Below are 14,987 nucleotides of genomic sequence, written 5' to 3' on the forward strand. Positions count from 1 at the left end.
TTTCGGAAATTCAGAAATACGGAATCAATCTGGAATCCCTTGTCAATAGCAGTCAACACGTCATGCGAGTAAAGTGCTAGTTGTGTTTCACAAGGAGGATGTTTTCTAAATCCATGTTGACTGTGTGTCAATCGACAGTTTTCTTCGAGGTAATTCATTATGTTCGAACACAATATATGTTCCAAATTCTTGATACATATCGACGTTAATGATACATTCCTGTAATTTAGTGGATTACTCCTACTACGTTTCTTGAATATTTGTGTGATCTGTGCAACTTTCCAGTCTTTGGGTACGGATCTTTCGTCGAGCGAACGGCTACATATGATTATTATGTTTGGAGCTATAGCATCAGTATATCCTGAAAGGAACCCAATTAGTGTACAGTATGGGCCAGAAGACTTGCATTTATTAAGTGATTTAAGTAGCTCCACTACACCGAGGATATTTACCTCTACGTTACTCATGTTAGCTGCTGTACTTGGTTCGAATTCTGGAATATTTACTTCGTCTTCTTTTGTGAAGGCATTTCGGAAGGCCGTGTTTAGTAACTCTGCTTTGGCAGAACTGTCTTCGATAGTATCTCCATTGCTGTCGCGAAGAGAAGGCATTGATTGTGTCTTGCCCGTAGCATACGTTATATACGCCGAGAATCTTTTAGGATTCTCTGCCAGGTTTCGAGACATTGGGGTCGGCGCTAAGCTTCCGTAAGAGATCGCCAATCTTGGGGATTTTGGGTCTGTTTAAATTTGGCAAGTTTGTGTAGCTTTCTCTGCAATAGTGTTCTCATCCGTACCAAAGAGTATCAGCTCCGTTGTTTGTTAATTTATTTCGTACAAATCTCTCGATTGCTGGCGATACTATGTCTTTGAATTCAAGCCACATCTGGTCTACTCTCATATTGCTCATTTTAGAGGGCGTCAAGTAAGTTTTTATCTGCTTTTTTTAATCGGGATATTTTTCGTTTGTTTTTGAGGTCATGGCACTCAGGTTGCTCACTACTTCCATACCTGACACCTGTATATCTACAACACTTCAATTCAGCAAAAGGATCATTGTGGTCTGTATGAGTTTTTGTAGCAATTTGACCTCGTCTAATTGCGTCGTGACTCCACAGTCGCTGCCAAATACCCCAGATTTTCCGTCATTACCACACAAGACATTTCGGATGGGCTGTCTAGTAGAAAAACCTCTAAAGGCATATTCTGAGCTTTCCACAGTAAGACTGCATCCGCTTTTCCGTTTCAAATCAGCAGGTTTCTGTTCCATTGATGCTTATATTCACATCGGAAAAGGTTTCCACTCATTTCTTATGTTCCTGTATAAAGGTACTCAACATTTCCCAGAATACTTTTTGCTATTTAGCTTCCAATAACGTTTCCGGAAACTTTCAGCGAACTGTTGGAATATTTCTGCCTTACCGAGAACTTTGTGGTACAACATGCCTGTCTTCGCCTCGCCGGTTAAACGTAAATTGGCCATACGGAGAGAACCTCGTTTGATTGCAGATGCTGCACCACAGCCTGTAAAACTACTGCCTGCCTACGTAGCTCCTCTATTACTTGCTGCTGCTGAAAATTCGACCCTGACAATACTTGACCGCTGCGTCAAGGCGGCAACAGTCTCGCTTGTAGCAGGAGAACATGCGTCTGACGTTTTGCGTCGTTTACCATCGCAGTTTCTAACAAATAAAAATAAAGAAACTGTGCTAACAGTATGTAACAGTAACTACTCACGACTCTGAACAATCGTTTTCCAACTGCTCAAATCGACTACAAGTACCACACATGAATGGTACAGCTTCAGTACATGGCCGTTCGTGTCCTTACAGTGTTAACAAAACTTACACCGAAATGAAGTATGTTTCTCTAACATTCCCTCTAAATCCAAAGGCTCTTGTATTTAACAACTGATATCTTAAAAGTGCTGCTGATGTCGTTGTGATCCGACATGGGGCTTATGCCAATGACACATTTATATCAGTAATAACATTTATTTATCGTGTTGAGTTTGCAGAGATATGTCTTCAGAGGGGCCGACGGTGGCCGGGAGTAAGCAACCATGCCACGATGCAGTGCAGGTGCCTCACCAGGGAGAATGACATTAACCCACAGGTCAGTGCCACGTCCGCCTGCTGGTTTGACAGCAGTACAGAGATGAGGAGGAGTCACCCATCGAACATTCCACGATGCACTGTGACTCCCAACTGAGCGTTCTTGTAAACTGTCCATCGTGAGCTCTGAAATAGACGACACGCTGTAGTCCTGATGGATGTCGTGGATGCCAGTCCCTTGTCATCCACCATGGATCACCCACAACTGCAACAGATGCTTAAGAGTGGACCAGAATGTTCTTAAAACGTACCAAGCCTGGTCTGTGTGGAAATAGCAACTTGTGGTCACAAGTGGAGGAAGTCTGCTCACGCACCACTATTCATATCCGCGATAACACAGTAGACAGCAGTGGTCTGCCACGCACGTGGTATGCTTCAGGCTGACTACATCTCGGTGTTGAAATCAGCAAGTAGGTAGCAGGAACACCATTGTCGTTCAGCGTGTCGTAATTTCATTGAAAAAGTAGACTGTCATTTACTCTAGTTCTATCGACACTGAATGAGTGGCAGCACAACTAGATGTTTTGTTCATCCATGAAAACTTCTTTATTTAAAGGATCAGGTTGATGACTGTGACGCGGTGGCTCTGGGCGTATGAGTGCCATTACCCTCGTTTACTGGATTCGTCAGCACTCCTTCCCTTGCTTGTAGTTAAGTAATTATTCTGGGTCACGACGCTCGGGTCTTTCTGTCTACGTTTCACTTTACAGTGGTGTTCTGACATTGAAGTTATGTAGTGTTACTTCAAAGTGTCTCGTTATACAGTACTGCAAAGCTTGTATTTCGTCCTTCGCAGATCTAGTGTTGTGAGTCAATGCTCGCCTCATGCCCTGCCGCTTGTTACACTGACGGTATGCCTTGTTGACATTTACGCGTTGTTGACATTCCGACTGGCGCACTGCCCCAGCGCCAGCGTTCTCTCTTCTGAGCTTGGATTGTAGCACTTGTCTTAATGAATTTAAACACGTACAATGAAGTCATTCTGCTGCACAACAATATTATAGTGACATCTTCAAGAAACAAACTGTTGACCTGTCAATACATAATATCCTTAAGAGTCTAAGAAGGTAAACATCTTCCCGCACGAAATAGTAATCACGAAGTATATAATGGTTCTAAATGAAGTAACCATAGAAAGACGTAGCTCAAACATACGTGGCACGAATTGTGTGACAGTGCAAAGCTACACTAGTGACTAGTGAGTAACTTAAAAAATAACTAGGCGCTTCAGTCCGGAACTGCGCGACTGCTACGGTCGGAGGTTCTAATCCTGCCTCGGGCATGGATGTGTGTGATGTCCGTAGGTTAGTTAGGTTTAAGTAGTTCTACGTTCTAGGGACTGATGACCTCAGATGTTAAGTCCCATTGTGCTCAGAGCCATTTCAAAAATAATTGTATTATTTTTCTTATCGCGATGTATCTTCGAAAAAAGCTGTTGCAGTTTGAATATCAAAGTACATGGGATGAATGCCCTAGTTGCTACGTGGGACTGTCACGCACAAATGTTTCTCAGCTCACTACCGAACATCAGCATCATCATCAACTACATTAATATTTATTGGAACGGACAGAACACAGCCTTACGAAGAAGTATAAGATCCAGTTCGGGAAGAAATAGATTCTGGTCCCCATTTCAGAATATCTGGATTCAGTCGTAAAAGATCATACGGAACAAGGAAATATGTCGACAGCTTTAAAAGCAGAACTGGGAACACAATCAGCGGAGGACGGTGAAAGGCTCGGCTCGGCTCAGAGCTCTATGGGACTTGACATCTGTGGTCATCGGTCCCCTCGAACTTAGAACTGCTTAAACCTAACTAACCTAAGGACATCACACAACACTCAGTCATCACGAGGCAGAGAAAATCCCTGACCACGCCGGAAATCGAACCCGGGAACCCGGGCGTGCGATGTGAGAACGCTACCGCACGACCACGAACTGCGGACTGAACGGTGAAAGGCATTAGAAATAGGGAGATCACAAAGAATTATGTTTTCATTTAATACATTCTGACAGAATAGACGACATACCACGTCAGGAAAGAAAGTACCGTACCTTCTAATAACAAAAATGACTCTGAGCACTATGGGACTCAACATCTGTGGTCATCAGTCCCATAGAACTTAGAACTGCTTAAACCTAACTAACCTAAGGACATCACATACATCCATGCCCGAGGCAGGATTCGAACCTGCGACCGTGGCGGCCACGCGGTTCCAGACTGAAGCGCCTAGAACCGCACGGCCTCCTAATAACAGATGCGCCCCGTGATCGCTACCGAAAAATTATTGAGTGCGATATTCTTTTATTCAGTTTCTGCGAAAGAACAACATCCTGACGTGCAATAGAAGTTGATACATAAGATTCTGTATCGACCAATATAAAACACAAAATCAATGCGGCCTCTTCTTGAACTAAGTTGCCATAGAGATAGCAGTACTGATGACTAAGATTGCTACCCATGTGCCCCTTAAATAAAAACTGCTATAAACATGCATAAGAGCGCTATATTTCAGCCTGAAGCGAAGTACTTTTCTACGTACTTGGTATCTGAAGTGATGCATTGTCTACCACCATTCATGTTGTCAACCCAGTGTCAAAGAAACACGTACTGGTAATGCATATAAGAAATTGTGTTTCTACACAGATAATATTAAATGCTGAGTTATGGAGAAGATACTTTGCAGCAGGGTACTGAACGCAATCTCTGACACAATGTTACTTACAAAAATGAGTAAATAATCTGTAATCCTTCAAAGATGACAGAAACTCTGTGCCTAACATCATTATGATGGGCATGTAGACGACAGAATTCTGTTGTCAGTGTTCTCCAACCAAGTAGTGTAGCGATCGGTAGGGTATTGCTGCATCGTTTGTGAAACTGCGTCATTTCCTTGACATGCAAGTGGTTTTCTGGCAAAAATGAGGACGCATCTTGTTGGTAACTCGGAATTTTATAATTCAACGCTATAAGTTGACTCACACAAGTTTACATCTTCAAAGACGTAAGAAGAGTATTTGCTATTCATTTGCACTCGCACCGTACCTGGTAAATAACGAAGGATGTTTTCCGAAAATAAAATGTATACAAGAATTATATATTTTGCTTCCGAATTTTAGTTCGGAAAGGCGCAATTTAAAAATTTGTACGCGGAAACAGTTACTCCCACTTTCACTTGAGATTCTCTTACAGCTTGAGACACTGCTATAGCCGACCTGCACTGCACACATACTACGCGTCTTCCCAGCGGGCAAGATAAGAAGGGCGACATTCTCATTATGGAGATGGCGTTTCCACGGAGCAGCGTTGCAGGGGCACAAGTGCTGCGTACCGTCTGAGTTACGTATAATGGCTGTTAAAGTTCCACACAAACACTTTGGCCACATGAGCACGAGATTATAATGTCTGATTTATATCCTACGTTATCCAGGGTTACGCATTAAGGCGACGCAATTTAGCAAGCCCGGCTAACGACGTGGTGTGTTGAAACTCTGAACCTTTCGTGTTCCTGGAAGCCAACCAGCAATTTGTGATATGGTGCTTCTCATTTAGCCCCTTGACTTTTGTTGAAAAGTTTCTATACACACTACAGGGTTTCTCTTTCTGGAATTTTTTTAAACTTGCTTCTAAATCATTTTTTTCTCTCTTTTCTTGAACACATATACGCGCGGACATGCCTCTGGTCTTGCACAGGGAAAACTGTAGCGTTTCAGCAATCTGAGGTTCAACTTTTTATATAAATTCTGTTTGTAACCTATTCGCTCCTTCATATAGTATTTTACGTGACTTTGACTTTTTTCTTTTCCTTGTCAAACAAAATAACACAGATCAGCATCCCACGAGAGAAAATAACTGTAACGAAAGATGTACAACATGTAAACTGCCGGTATCAGAAAGCTGTACTCTAACAGGGATGCATGCGTCTAGTGCATAGTAGACCTACCTTTTTGGTTCTGCATCTTCGAAGTGCAGCTGCACCATCCACATCCATCAAATTTACGTGGTCTTAACTGCAGGACAGCTAACAGCAAGTTGCAAATCAGCATATGAATTCTGAGAACGAATGTGTCACGAAAACAAGACTCTATTGAAAGTGTTAGACCCGTATATAAATAATACACAAATCAGATAAGAGCTTAACATATCCTTGAGGCCAGGCGTCCACCAATTACGCAAACGTGTATTCGTTACAGCACTAGCAAGAAGTTCCAGCTGCTTCGATCTATAATCACAGTTTTCTTGCTAACCATATTTCTGACTCTCGGCCCGGCAATACAGACACTCAAGAGAAAGTTGCTTGCACGCCAATGTACAACAGTGATCTTCCAGCATTGCCATTCTCAATGGGGAGAAGTCTTCCGAAGTAAGAGTGATTTCAGGTGTGCCGCATGGGAGTGTCGTATCACTGTTGCTATTCACAATATATATGACCTTGTGGATAAAATCGGAAGTTCACTGAGGCTTTTTGCGGATGATGCTGTAGTATATCGGGAGGTTGTAACAATGGAAAATTGTACTGACATGCATGAGGATCTCCAACCAATTGACGCATGGTGCAGGGAATGCCAATTGAATCTCAATGTAGACAAGTGTAATGTGCTGCGAATAGATAGAAAGATAGATCCTTTATCATTTAGGTACAATATAGCAGGTCAGCAACTGGAAGCAGTTAATTCCATAAATTATCTGGGACTAGGCATTAGGAGTGATTTAAAATGGAATGAATATACAAAATTAACCGTCGGTAAAGCAGATGCCAGACTGAGATTCATTGGAAGAATCCTAAGGAAATGCAGTCCGAAAACAAAGGAAGTAGGTTACAGTACACTTGTTCGACCACTGCTTGAATACTGCTCACCGGTGTGGGATCCGTACCAGATAGGGTTGACAGAAGAGATAGAGAAGATCCAACAGAGAGCAGTGCGCTTCGTTACAGAATCATTTAGTAATCGCGAAAACGTTACGGAGATGACAGATAAACTCCAGTGGAAGACTCTGCAAGAGAGACGCTCAGTAACTCGGTACAGGCTTTTGTTGAAGTTTCGAGGACATACCTTCACCAAGGAGTGAAGCAGTATATTGCTCCCTCCTACGTATATCTCGCGAGGAGGTCATGAGGATAAAATCAGAGAGATTAGAGCCCACACAGAGGCATACCGACAATCTTTCTTTCCACGAACCATACGAGACTGGAATAGAGGGGAGAACCGATAGGGGTACTCAAGGTACCCTCCGCCACACTCCGTCAGGTGGCTTGTGGAATATTGATGTACAAGTACATGTATATGCTCTGAAATCTGAACCTGGTGCGTGGGTCTTGCTACCTCTGCATGAGGACAGTGTAGGAGTAGCTGGGACTTTCTCAGCTAACACAAAGTAACGGAATCATCTTCATGTCCTAACACTATGGTCACCAGTGACGATAAATTCGTAGCAATGAGACAGTAAATATTGGAAGAGTGATGACAGGCAATTATCCTACATGGCGTGGCCACTAGCTTAAGTTTTGCGCACTGGCTGAAATCGTCTAATGTATGATTGCGGTTGGAATATTCACACGCCAAATAATTGTTAATATTCGTGGCGAAAACTTCAGCTGTTACTTATGTTACACAATTCGCAGCTAATTTCGGTCAATGACCATTACCCTCCATAGCTGGCATAAACGGCGGGGAAGGTATGTCATAATCTGAACTCAAGTAATTTGCTCTTTCACGTCCACCTGAGTACGTAAAAAATTTTTCACAATAATAACTGTGTACGAAAATTTTCGTAGCAAGTCCACATGGACAAACAGTATCACACCGTAACAGACTTGCCGTTTATGCCACCTACGTTTGATAATGTTCGTTGACCGAAAGTAGAAGCGAATTGTGTACAACAAATTACAGCTGAAGGTTTCACCACGAATTTCTACGACACCGAATAAGTCTGGGAATTTGTCACCTGTCAGGCATACTTATAATCAACAAACAAGTCACTTGACTTACAAACACTTTCTTTATGCAATATACACAAAGATCCATCAGTCCGCCCTGTTTCCCAGGCTAGATTGAGTACTGCAAGTACATTTATTAAGTTCCGGAAAGAGTACGGGCCATTTCAAATAAGATTGCCATCTCTGAGCTTTAGAAGCCGCAGCTCGTTACTCACATAGTATGGTGAAAGGGTCCTGTACATACCTTTCATTAGTCCGGTAGCCCATTTTCACTACCATTTCTCATTCTTTTCCTTGTTTCTCTTTTCTCATTTATGAATGTGGTTGTGTGTCACGTTGCTAGACGGTGGCGTAGTCTGCTGCAGAAAGTCTGGGATAGTCATACACATTCAGCAGCAGTTGTACAGAATAGCCAACTCTGGTAGTGGTCAAGTAGACAAAGAGGTTTGCGCTACTTGTGAGAAATCCACCGGCGTTAGGTTGGTAGCGGAAATGGCATCTTTGGGTTTTGCGGGCCACGCAGAGTGTGGAAGAGGCTGGAGAAGAAAGCGGGAGGCATTCTGCCGCCGGTACGAGAAGCATCCATAGCTGTGCTCCAGTCGAAGAAGGGTGAGCTAGACTGGCCGTGTGGCGCGTTGCTACTTGGCGAGAGGAGAGCTGGTAGCTTTTGGTCTCGCTTTTCAACTCTGAAGGATTGCTTTGCCTTGTCGCAGCAAGGAATGCAAAACTTTGGCAGATACTTCTTTTAGAAAATTTCTGTAGCAGACATGGATCCGATGGAAGAGCGCCACACAAAGGTGTCGATAAGAAGTGAGCACTCACTCCTGTATGAATGTCTGTTTGCCTTCAGCTGTGCCTGTATAAGCTTTTATTTTCCCAAACATCAATAGCTTTGCTTTCTCGTAAATTTTCCTTGCTTTGTGTATCTTTCGTCCGTGGGGAGCCAACCACGTGATTGAACATTAGAGTTTGTTGGGCTACCGTCATTACTAACTGTCCGATCTCACGTTTGTTTTAAAGAATGTTAACTCCTCATGGCTGTGTGATGTGATATTGTTGCAATTTGGCTATGAAACCTAGAAACTGCGTCTCCACAAATCACGTGGTCACGCGGGTGTACTGCGAAACGTGTACCGTTTCACGAGTTATTGCGATCAGTTATCAGGCAACAGCAGTTGTATGAATGATTCACACCAATGGTTTGAGGTGTAGATTATAACGGTGAATGTATCGATGCTTTTCTTTAATGTTTTGGGAATTAATGTTACGAGGAATTGTGTACATGCCTCACATTCATGTCTTAGGAATAAATGATTTTATCTACAATTTTCTCTTGTACTCAGAGGTTACGTTTTGCACCTAAGCCACTCACCTCATAGCTTCACTGTTAGAACATCCAAAGCGTTTCCTTACGCACAGATCCAGTGATTAGTTTCCCCTTCTATTTTAAAACGAGTGCTTTAGAATAAGTCTTATTTTCAGGTGTGTTGCTGGGAGCTGATCTTATGCACAGTGTTCATGCATTTTCTAGTTTATTTTAAATGTTTGATTCTCGTGAACAGTGCACGGGCAATAATATTAATTACATCGCTTTCTCTACGAGCGATATCACGACGTATGCATTTTTATGAGTTTTTGGTCTGTGATAAAATTAATTTATTGTCCGACTCGGCCAAACCTTTGATTAGTTGTATTGTTAGAGTCAGTGGCGACCCTAATCTTCTCACGCTAATTTCACAAGCAATAAGTATTTCCATTTCCAATAATCTTAACGTAATAACCGGTAGAAATAGGTTAGTTACAATGGTACAGGACTTCCTCTGTGTCGATGTTATATTTATGCCGCCAATTCTCGGTCGTCAGAGTCTCGTCTGCTTGCGGGATGCACCACTGCCATTAACTTTGGAGTCGCCTGGCATACAACACGTCAGCGCTGGCAGGCTTCAGCTGCAATCTCTTAAACAAGGGAGCAACCTCCAAACTGCTGCACTACCACAGCGACAATGACGTCGTACGACCACATTTAAGAAATGTTAATGTTCTTGCTATGGAAATACTTTACGTAGATGGTTGCAGGTGATACCTTCGCAGAATGCTGGAACGATATCTTTACTTTTGAAGCCGGCCAAGGTGTCTGAGCGATTCTAGACGCTACAGTCTGGAACCATGCGACCGCTGCGGTCGCAGGTTCGAATCCTGCCTCGGGCATGGATGTGTGTGATGTCCTAAGGTTAGTTAGGTTTAAGTAGTTCTAAGTTCTAGGGGACTGATGACCTTAGAAGTGAAGTACCATAGTGCTGAGAGCCATTTACTTTTGAATGCAATGTGGGAGTATACAGTGATCAATATGTATTCCTAATATTTACTTTCAAAAACAGTCTTGATCACAAATTATTTATTCCGGTGACCGGTTTCGACCACAGCTGTGGTCATCTTCAGACCAATGAGTAAGAAGCTCCTTCTGGTGGTAAATCACTACCCACCTACTAACCGTGATTACTTCTTCCCTGTAACCTCCAGGTAATGGGAAATCGTGACGCCCCGAAATATTATTGTACTTAACTGGTAAGAAACAATACGACAGTAAGCTATTTTTTGCAACAGTTTTATTCGTCAACAAAACTAAGCAGACATGAGCCACTCGCTCTCATATATTCAAACCACGACTGTAGTGTGATATTACTGATTCACAGTTAACATGTATGTCTTTCATTTATTTGCAGTATTACTGTTCAGTGCTTTCTAATACCACTGGGTTGCAGATATCTGCTTCTGACACAGAAGAGAATTGGAACCACGATGTTAAATACGAAACTATCGTATCAACCAGGCGACCGTGACGTAAATATTGACCTTCGTTGAACAGTTTGTAATAAGGCACTGCAGACTTAATCAACATCTAGTGCTCGAAAAACACAAATGAAAATTACTTCGAATAAATCGTTGCTGTACGTGATTGAATATATTACAGAATTCATGGTTGTTAAACGTTTAAAATACCGCGGCTAAATGAAAGAGATACAGCAAATAACTAAGTGGTCTCGTCGTTGTGGACAAATTCAAAACTTTATGACATTGAGCGTTTAACTTCTGCATCATGGAAAACTATCTGCAAGTATAGGATGCATCTCGTCTACATTTCGTCAAACCATTGACTACTGTACTCTTCGTGAAGACATCCACAATTGATATCATTGATCAGATGCCAGATCAAACTTTAAACACCAGACACGGGTTGACAGTATTCAGACGCCCATGTCTGGTATTTTCCGAAGCCACAACTATTGGTTTTCTTCACATACAACTCACCTGCTTTGCTTTGTGGATAGTGGGTCTTCTTTGTAGATTTGACAACACTGTTTTAATGCATGTGTTCAGTTCTAGTTAGAGAAAACCTACGCTGCTTCACCTCCTAAGGTTTTAGAAAAAAATAATGTTTCCTCTCTGGAAATGGGTGCTGGAGATCTGACACTTTGACAGCTAGAAAGGAAATATTTAAATGCGTTGTGAACTGAAATGTGAACAAGATAAAAACCATAAACTTTACCGTTTAAAGGGATTATACGTTTTCCAGAGTTTGGTTCTAGGGTATTAATCTTTGTAGTCTGGGAGACAAAGCTTCGTTTACCATAGAATTGTTACAAAGGCGGCGACGAGTAAAACATAGTCATTTGTAAGATTTACCAAAGAAATTAACTGACAGGTGCTACCAAACACTAGAGCACACTCTATGATCTAACTGTATTTGTTGCTTATTGCTGCTACTGTACCAAAGCACCTGGAACTCAACATAACTGTCCAGTAGTTTCTTATCTCAAGAGTAAATGCACTGCATTCTCTAATTTTTAACGAACAACTAAATTTCTGTACTTTACAACAGCTGATGTTTTATGGACCTTTAAGACACGATAGGTGAAACGTGTTTGTATGATGAGGTGATAATAATATTCATCTCTGAGAGGGGTGTTCACAGGTTTGCATGTCACTAGGGGTAAAAAAGGTAAATGTGATTTAGAATTGTTGAAGGCTTATGTATCTGCTCAATCTGAAATTTATATAAAATCTGGGAATGTAAAACAATTAATTACACACTTGTTTTACATTACCAGATTTTACACTTTCTGTTGTTTTCTGTTCGTCCGATCATAAGCGCTGTTTCCTCAATACATTGTTTTCCTCCCATTTAAAATTGTTTGTCTCATAATATTCACTGCTCAACCAGAGAACCATTTTGATTTAAATTAAAAGATGAGGAGAAAAAGCAGTACACCGCGTTCAACTCTGTAAATTTGGTCAAATTCATTTTCATTGCTGTGAAAGCTTAATTCGTTGCGAATGCTTATTTCAAATGATATAACACCAGTTTTGAGAACGCGTGTCCCTAGTGGGATTACAGTGCTTCAGATAAGATACAGAAGCTAGAAGTGCTCCAGAACACAGCCCCGTAATTCTTTAGGGTCGCTGAGATGCCCGCTTTTTCCAACTTATTGTTTATTCAATCTATCACATCCAAGCCATCATTAACTCGATATTCAAGAGTCACCAACGATTTATAGCCACGCAGTATAGATCAATTAAATGTATTCGCAGTTGCGAATACGAACAACGATCAGCTGTATAACAGAATTTGTGCCGGACTGGAATTCGATTTCCCTCGCATCGCGAGCGATCGCCTTACCATTAGCCTACCCGAGTACGCCCCACGGCCCGACGTAAGCTTCCGTATGTTGTCAACCATGTGTCTACAATGTGCACTCACACATCCGTTATGTATATTCTCGTACAGGGGAGACATTTTAATTGAAAATCGATTGCCCGGTGTGGGCGGATAATTATGATTTGGCAGTACCTGTGTTGTTTGTACGTACGTTGCAATGTTCCTTTGGACATGCACGTACGAATGATCATTGCATCGTACTTATGATCAACACAGGCACTGCTACGTCGTGTCTGTCGTTCAGTACCTGGATCATTAACGTCATACCTTGACGTGCTGTATTGAAATAAATATCAACAGGCAGCAACTGCTTACGCTTTATGAAGATATGCGAACGTTGTGACATGGGAGCTTGTTCAAATGTGTGTGAAATCTTATGGGACTTAACTGCTAAGGTTATCAGTCCCTAAGCTTACACACTACTTAACCTAAATTATCCTAAGGACAAACACATACACCCATGCCCGAGGGAGGACTCGAACCTCCGCCGGGACCAGCCGCACAGTCCAGGGAGCGTGAAAAGCGACTTTCGTTCCCAAGGAAGTTAACATTCTCCCACCTATGATATCCTTCTTAATAGGCCAGTGTACAGCTCGTTTCAGTAATCAGTCAACCATCAGCTCCCCTTTGTTTTGTTACAGCTTGCTGGTAATGTCCAGAATTTGTTGACATGTGGACCTAATAATTTTTTCTTTATGATATATGCACTGTTCACAAGCAATAAAATTCCTAATATTCCGGGTATTGCAACACATAACATTTGGCACTTTTCGCCATACAATTACCTTGCTGTATCTCATTTTTTGAGTGAAATTCCCTTGGAAAGATTTTACTTTACTATTTACATGTTTGTGTTTAATGTCTATTTATGACACAACAGTTCATTCTTTCAACGTTGTCAAGAACATACAATGCACGTGCCACCAGAACAAACGCAATAGTGCTGCAGATGACTTTACCACGTTCAAAATATATTGTTGAGCAGGATGAAAGTAGCTTTCGCTTGATGTTTCATTGCCAAGTAACATGTCTCAATGAAACATGGAGCGTACATAGAAAAACCTGATTCACTATAGTACAGAGAGTACTGAAAGAAATACGTAATAAGACGAACAGAAATGACAATTTTATTCAACGTATTAATTACATTGGACTTAGTGATTCATGATTGTTCCCTGGGCATTACAAAATGCCGGGCTAGGTTCTTGCTAGGATGTGTGCTCCCACAGACGGAATTCATGCTCTCCAACATACTCCCATGTTGGCCACTATGTTTGTGACGAGTTCTTGAGGTTGTACATTCCATTCTTCCATGAACTCGGTTAATGACTGCTGGATGGTCATTCGTGCATGTGTGCTAGCTGCAGTACGTCTCCCCAACGCCTCCAACGCGCGTTGCAAGTGGTTTAAGCCTGGGAAACGGCCAGGCAAGCTCATTCGCCGAATATCCTCTGGTTACTAGAGCTTCTCCACCCGCGCTGTTCGATACAGTCCTGCATTGTCATCCATGAAAATGGAGTAAGGGCTGAGTCACAACCGAAAAGGAAGTCAGCTCGCCCATGCATCACTATTCTGCACAAAATATTGATCACTGTGTTTTGCGAATAAAAAGGCATTTATAAAGAACGAAATTACGCAAAGTGCATCGATATGTGTGTGCAGTGTCCTCAGAACGCAAAAGAAGAAGGATCAGTCACATCAAAACATGACGAGCTATCAGTTGCAGTTGGTCCTGCAAAACCGTATAATGTAAAATAATCCTTTCAATAAACACATACATACTGATGATGGTACAGAGGTGCTAAAACATGTTTGGGTAAAAAAAAAGACAGTGTGTCTGCAAAAAGGTGGAATCCATTTTCTATAATATAACTGCGAATGTGTAAAGTAAGGACAAGAGCTGCAGATTCAAAATAAGAATGAAAGTTATGCTCTCCGGGTGGAGGTAGTCACGGAATTTTCAGGGGCGATTGTTCAACGATTTCTCTGACGTTGAGCCAGCACCAGCGGCCAGCATTGTCAAAGATTCACCTTCCGTTGCTGGTGCCGGGATGGAGTCCAGCCTGCGCCGTAGATAATTGATTCAAATGGCTCTGAGCACTATGGGACTTAACATCTGAGGTCATCAGTCCCCTAGAACTTAGAACTACTTGAACCTAACCAAACTAAGGACATCACACACATCCATGCCCCAGGCAGGATTCGAACCTGCGACCG

The sequence above is a fragment of the Schistocerca americana genome, chromosome 3 (assembly GCF_021461395.2).
Source record: "Schistocerca americana isolate TAMUIC-IGC-003095 chromosome 3, iqSchAmer2.1, whole genome shotgun sequence".
NCBI classification, from domain to species: Eukaryota; Metazoa; Arthropoda; class Insecta; order Orthoptera; family Acrididae; genus Schistocerca; species Schistocerca americana.